Raw genomic sequence first — 6,515 nt, 5'->3', positions numbered from 1 at the left:
AGCAACGAGATGGACAAAATTGATAGGGAGAGCATAGGTCTGGAGTTTGAAGAGGAGCCTGGGATGCCAGACACTGCCATAGGCGTTCTGGAGATCGAGGGAAACAAAGATAGTGGAGTGATGGGAGTTAAGTTGGAGGGAAAGAAGATTGTTAAGGTTAAGGAGGTGGTCGTCGGATGAGAAGGAGGGCTGGAAGCCATACTGGATAAGGGGAAGAAGGTGGTGGTGGTTAAGATGGCGATGAATACAGTGGGAGAGGATGGACTCAAATACCTTACTGATCACAGAGGTGAGGCAGATGGGGTGATAGGAAGAGGTGTCAGAGTGGGGGTTTGTTGGGTTTAGGGAACAGCATGACATGGTAGATCTTCTGCAGGTCAGGGTAAAAGCCAGCAGAGACGAGGACATTGTACAGGGCAGCAAGGGCAGACAGGAAAGAGGGGGGGATTTCTTGAGGTGGCGGTAGGTGGCACCATTGTGACCAAGGGTGGTGTTGCGTTTGGAGCAGAAGATAAGTGTGATGTTGCATGCAGTGGTAGTAGTCAGAGTGAGGTGACTGATCCAGGTACTGGAAACTAGGGGTGGGAGAGAGGTATCAGTGCAGTCAGTGATGGTGGGGAAGAGGGAGTAATCAAAATGAGGATCGTCAGGAATGGAGAAGCCCTTTGATAGGTGGGATGCAAAATGGTTAGCCTCACTGAGGATGTCAGGGAAGGGGTGATTGTCATGGAGAAAAGGGTAATACGGGGTGGGAAGGCTACCACTAAGGCTGTGGAAGGTGACCAGTAGTTGGAGGAGTGGGGTTGAGGCAAGTCCATGTCTGGTGCCAGTCCCTCTGTTTCTTTGCTGTAAGGAGGTTCTGGATTTGTCACTGTAATTGCTGGTTGTGGATGAGTGTATCCCAGTCATGGGTGCAGAGGAAGGAGGGGTAGAGCCTGTGGGATTCATGAAGAAGAAAGACAGCCTGTGGAGGAAGTGTAGGACAGTGAGGGTGGATGAGTTTGGTAGGAATGTGTGCCTCCATAGCGTTAGTGATGGTCTTCTGAAGGAAGGAAGAAGCATTGGTGACGTCAACAGGATTGTGAAAAGCAAGGCGGTGGCTGTCGACCAATGAGGCAATGGATTCCTGGTAGGCATACCAGGCGGTGGTAATCGTGGATGGACTTTTGGGTGGTAGCTGGGTAGTGCTCTGTGGGGTGCGCCATGGGCAGAGAAGACAGTGAGAAGGATGGGGAGGTGGTCACCACCAATGGGATCGAGGATGTCTGCGGCAATATGACCAAGTAGGTTGGGGGAAGCGTGTATAACATCCGGGGTAGACTGGCTTTCAGGGTGGGTGTGATGTGGGAGAGGAACAAGGTCAAAATGGAGGATTGCAAGGAACTGAGTCACCGCAAAAGGGTGGCAGGGTCACGGCTATAGATGTTGAGGTCAGCGGCAATTACATATGTGGAGAAGGTACGATCAACGTCCGAAATGTAGGGGAGAGGAGATGCGGGATAGATGTAGATGGTGGGCTTTAGATATCTTGCTCCATTTCTATTTGTGGTACAACAAGTTTAACACACTTGGGCACACGTCCATTACTTAACACTGTTTGCTGACAAGTGACTGGCCGAATGTACATCTGTTGTTTCCAGTTGTTAGACCCAGCTGCCATGGTAGCTGCTGCGCTGACATCGCGTAGTTACTATGTTGCCATTGCTTATACACCAGTAATAAAATCAGTGTCGTTACTTTTTATAGGGATGGTGTAGCTTCCTCAATAGTCAAGAGATGGCGCAGTCAGAAACACCAAACACTGTTCAAGTTTGATTCAGTCTTCTCAGCGAAGCATTAACTTACTAAACTAACCTGCAAACAATGTATAACAACTCACATATCTGCGGAATATTTATACACTCTTTACACTTGAAGTAACTAGGCACGGTAAATAAACATGAGCTAACAGTAATAGCAACAATTATTATTACATATATTAAAGATATATGTGCATATAGCATGCTCACACTTTTTTTACGGTCATCATCCAAATAATTATTCATCTTTCTTCTGCATTAGTGTTCCTGCAATTTTAACCATGTGTTATCACTTACTGACCCTTTCCTTCGTTTTATACGTCGAATGGTACGATGTTCAGATACAGAGCTTTCATCACGCTGCTTGTATCCATCAGGTGTGTACCAAGCTCCTGGCGAGAAGGGGGGGGGGGGGAGGGGGGTGGACTCATAATAGTTTCGTGGTTAATGGTCAACAGTGAAATAATTTTTTTTACAAACAGCTGTGGATACACTTGCTACTAGTCGTTACATGTTCTAGCTTTCTTGAAACTAATGTTGTGCTGATACATTTGGCAGGGCAGAATGCGGATTTGGCATGTTAACACTTTTTTAGGGGTTCCTCACTTGATATGCCCTAATTATCCATACATTCAGTCTACATTACCGGAGAAAACACCCTAAAGGTAAGGCCACCTTGTTGACAAGTTCATCGTTGTGTGAGTATATGATATCAAATTCAGACAAATGAAACACGCGTATCATAGTAAAGGTTGCCCAAAAAATTGCATTAATAGACGGTGTACCCTTCGCTGGTGCAACGCAGGCGTGTATTCTCACGTACAAGCGATCATGATTGTGTCGAATATCATCCTGTGATAGACCGTCCCAAGCATTTTGCACCTTTTGCTGGAATTTTGCAATTGTTGTTGCGGGCTCTGGAGAACAAGCAAATTCCGTCTTCACCATTCCCCAAAAGTGTTCAATTTTAGAGATCTGGTGGTCTTGCTGGTGAGGGCAGTTGGTGTACACCATGAGGGGCACGTTGCGTCGAAGCAGCTGCATGTGGAAATGGTTTGCCTGCTAAAAAGAAGCACATCACCTTCTTATCGAAAAAATAAACTGTGCAAGTAGCGTTTACAGGTTGCTTTATCCTGTGGAAACACCAAATTTGACAGGGAGTTATAGCTGGTTCAAATGGTTCAAATGGCTCTGAGCACTATGGGACTTAACTGCTGAGGTCATCAGTCCCCTAGAACTTAGAACTACGTAAACCTAACTAACCTAAGGACATCACACACATCCATGCCCGAGGCAGGATTCGAATCTGCGACCGTAGCGGTCGCTCGGCTCCAGACTGTAGCGCCCAGAACCTCACGGTCACTTCGGCCAGCAGTTATAGCTGGTGGCCCTCCACACCATGAAGCCTTGGGTGGGACCTGAGCGTCGATGGTGAATGCACTCTGAAACAGGCCACTCACTGGATAACACACATACAGGCAGAATTTACTCCAACACTAAAGACAGCAGTGTGCCATCCCATTCTCTAGTCGACTCTTTTACGACGTGAGAGTAGCCATGCTTGGTGCTGTCGTGGTACCTGTGGTAGCCCGGCCAGAGGCCACTGGTGCTCTCACAATGTATCAATCTCCATGTGTGTATGTACTGCTTGAACGTCCGGAACCTGATCTACAGGCGTGGGAATGTCCGACAGACCACTGCTGAAAGCCGGGACACATGACCGATACTTTATTCCCAGCATGAGCAGCAGCCCGTCAGTACATCCATACAGCATCCCACACGCCATAATACGACCCTGTTCAAATGGCTGAAATTGGTCAACAGGAGTACGTACGCGTCGGTGGAGGGAACACACAGACCTCCAGAGTCGTGGATGAACATGACAAAAGAATCACTGACAGTACAGCCTGAGCCAGATCGCTGGTCGATCATCAGCGATCGGCTTGTTATCTTTGGCGCGTCCCCCGGCATGAGCATCTTTGCGTTTTCGGCTGGGGCGCGCAGTCGGTTTGGGGCGGCCAGTGAGACTGGCAGTTGTGGCTCGGGCGTAAGCACATGTATGATGTCTGTTACGCTGGGGCTCTTAGCTAATCGTGAAACTTCTATGGCGGTTACTGGTTGCCTGGAAAGCATTTCATATAAACTGTGCCAAGCCTCGCAGTGAGAGGGGAGTCAGGAGTTGGTGTTTGCCTTGATGTTTATACAAATTGAGGTGCCTGTATGAGAAGCACGGCGTGGGCCTGTTGGTTGTTTCGTCCTTTTGGCAGCCACCGCAAGCGGATGTTCGGCCGGAATGTCTACAGTTTGTGGTGAGCATAGTGTGAACAAGTTCCCCTAGGATGTACTCCCAGCCTGACTCTTAGCCTGTGTTATTTGTGGGTGCCGACCCCTTCTCTGTTACTGCTTCCGGGTGTCCTGTAAGGTTTCACAGCAAACTGTGTTTTTATGGCATTCTGTATTTCTGGCTCAGCCTCCACCTAGAAAGGGGAAAGATTTTTGCAAATCCTTAATGCTGTAATTTAAACATATAATAAAAATTGTTCTCTTAGAATAAGCGCCTCTTTTCTGGGACACTGCAGCTCAAACAGAAGTGGCGTAATGTTGAGTTTTTGTGATTCGTCAACTGAAGTTTATTTAATGTCTTTCAGTTTTCTGGAGCACGCAGCTGTGTTATTGAACTCATTTTGAAGTGTTCTGTCGGGTGAATGACTGCTCCCCACTTCGGTGTATTCTTTTGAGTAGTATTGTAAGGTTTTCTGGATATTTGTCAGTGGGGTGTGTTGATTCAATTTTGTTTTTCTCTTTCTTTTGAATTACGGTGAATTGTTTAGTTTATCTGGTTATTGGCTTAACTCGCGCTTCACGCCCTAAATCAGCTGATACTGAAATTGTTTTTTTTATCCCTGTTTAATGTCAGACAGATTCAAATGTAACTTCATTTATGTTATTTTAAATAAATGTGTTGGATTGACCTTAATAAATTATACAGACACGGGTTCACAGGTAGATGCCGCGTTTCTTGACTTCCGCAAGGCGTTCGATACAGTTCCCCACAGTCGTTTAATGAACAAAGTAAGAGCATATTGACTATCAGGCCAATTGTGTGATTGGATTGAAGAGTTCCTAGATAACAGACGCAGCATGTCATTTTCAATGGAGAGAAGTCTTCCGAAGTAAGAGTGTTTTCAGGTGTACCACAAGGGAGTGTCATAGGACCGTTGCTATTCACAATATACATAAATGACCCTGTGGATGACATCGGAAGTTCACTGAGGCTTTTTGCAGATGATGCTGTGGTGTATCGAGAGGTTGTAACAATGGGAAATTTTACCGAAATGCAGGAGGATCTGCAGCGAATTGACGCATGGTGCAGGGGATGGCAATTGAATCTCAATGTAGACAAGTGTAATGTGCTGCGAATACATAGAAAGCTAGGTCCCTTATCATTTAGCTACAAAATAGCATGTCAGCAACTGGATGCAGTTAATTCCATAAATTATCTGTGAATACGCATTGGGAGTGATTTAAAATGGAATGATCATATAAAGTTGATCGTCGGTAAAGCAGATGCCAGAATGAGATTCATTGGAAGAATCCTAAGGAAATGCAATCCGAAAACAAAGGAAGTAGGTTACAGTACGTCTGTTCGCCCACTGCTCGAATACTGCTCAGCAGTGTGGGATTCGTACCAGATAGGGTTGATAGAAGAGATAGAGAAGATCCAACGGAGAGCAGCGCGCTTAGTTACAGGATCATTTAGTAATCGCGAAAGCGTTACGGAGAAGATAGATAAACTCCAGTGGAAGACTCTGCACGAGAGACGCTCAGTAGCTCGGTACGGGCTTTTGTTAAAGTTTCGAGAACATACCTTCACCGAAGAGTCAAGCAATATATTGCTTCCTTCTACGTACATCTCGCGAAGAGACCATGAGGATAAAATCAGAGAGATTAGAGCCCACACAGAAGCATACCGACAATCCTTCTTTCCACTAACAATACGAGACTGGAATAGAAGGGAGAACCGATAGAGGTACTCAGGGTACCCTCCGCCACACACCGTCAGGTGGTTTGTGGAGTATGGATGTAGATGTAGATGTAGATGTGTAATTGAAGTAAGGGACCCAGTCCTTCATTAGTGCTTAACAGTGGCGTGTGGTTCGGGTTGTGAGCCCCCTGATTGGACTACAGCCCTCAGTATACACAGATTATTCACTGGTGTAACTGAACACAGCCCTTGAAGGTGCTGCAATTTTTTTCGGGAGTGTATCTGTGCTGTGCGTTGCTGTTGTGACAAACGTCAGTGTGTTGTAGGCTTTACGCAGAGAGGATCTGTGCTAAACGTCCGCGCAGGTGTTCTCGCAGATAGCAGTAATCTTCAGGGGCCTTCTCAGTGCCAGTTGCAAATTCCACAGTGAGACGCCGAGTCACGGCGTTTTAGCAAGACATGGGAACCCGTGGAAGAGGACTTGGTTAGGCGCATCGCGGGCCGTGAAATCTGTCATTAGAGCTCACGACCGGCTCGAAATGATGGCCGGTGCCGGTGGGAGTTGCGGTCACGCGCGGGCGGGGGGTGGCGCAAATGACGCGGGGGCTGTGGAGCGAAGACTCGATAACCGGCGCGACAAGGCGGGCCGGTAATGGCCCGGGGCGCGCCGCGACCCAGCACGCAGTCCCCGGCTGCGTCGCCTCACGTGCAGGTGGCGGCGTGACGCCGCG

This window comes from Schistocerca americana, chromosome 7, assembly GCF_021461395.2.
Source record: "Schistocerca americana isolate TAMUIC-IGC-003095 chromosome 7, iqSchAmer2.1, whole genome shotgun sequence".
Classification (NCBI taxonomy): domain Eukaryota; kingdom Metazoa; phylum Arthropoda; class Insecta; order Orthoptera; family Acrididae; genus Schistocerca; species Schistocerca americana.
Note: the sequence above shows the minus strand (reverse complement) of the source record.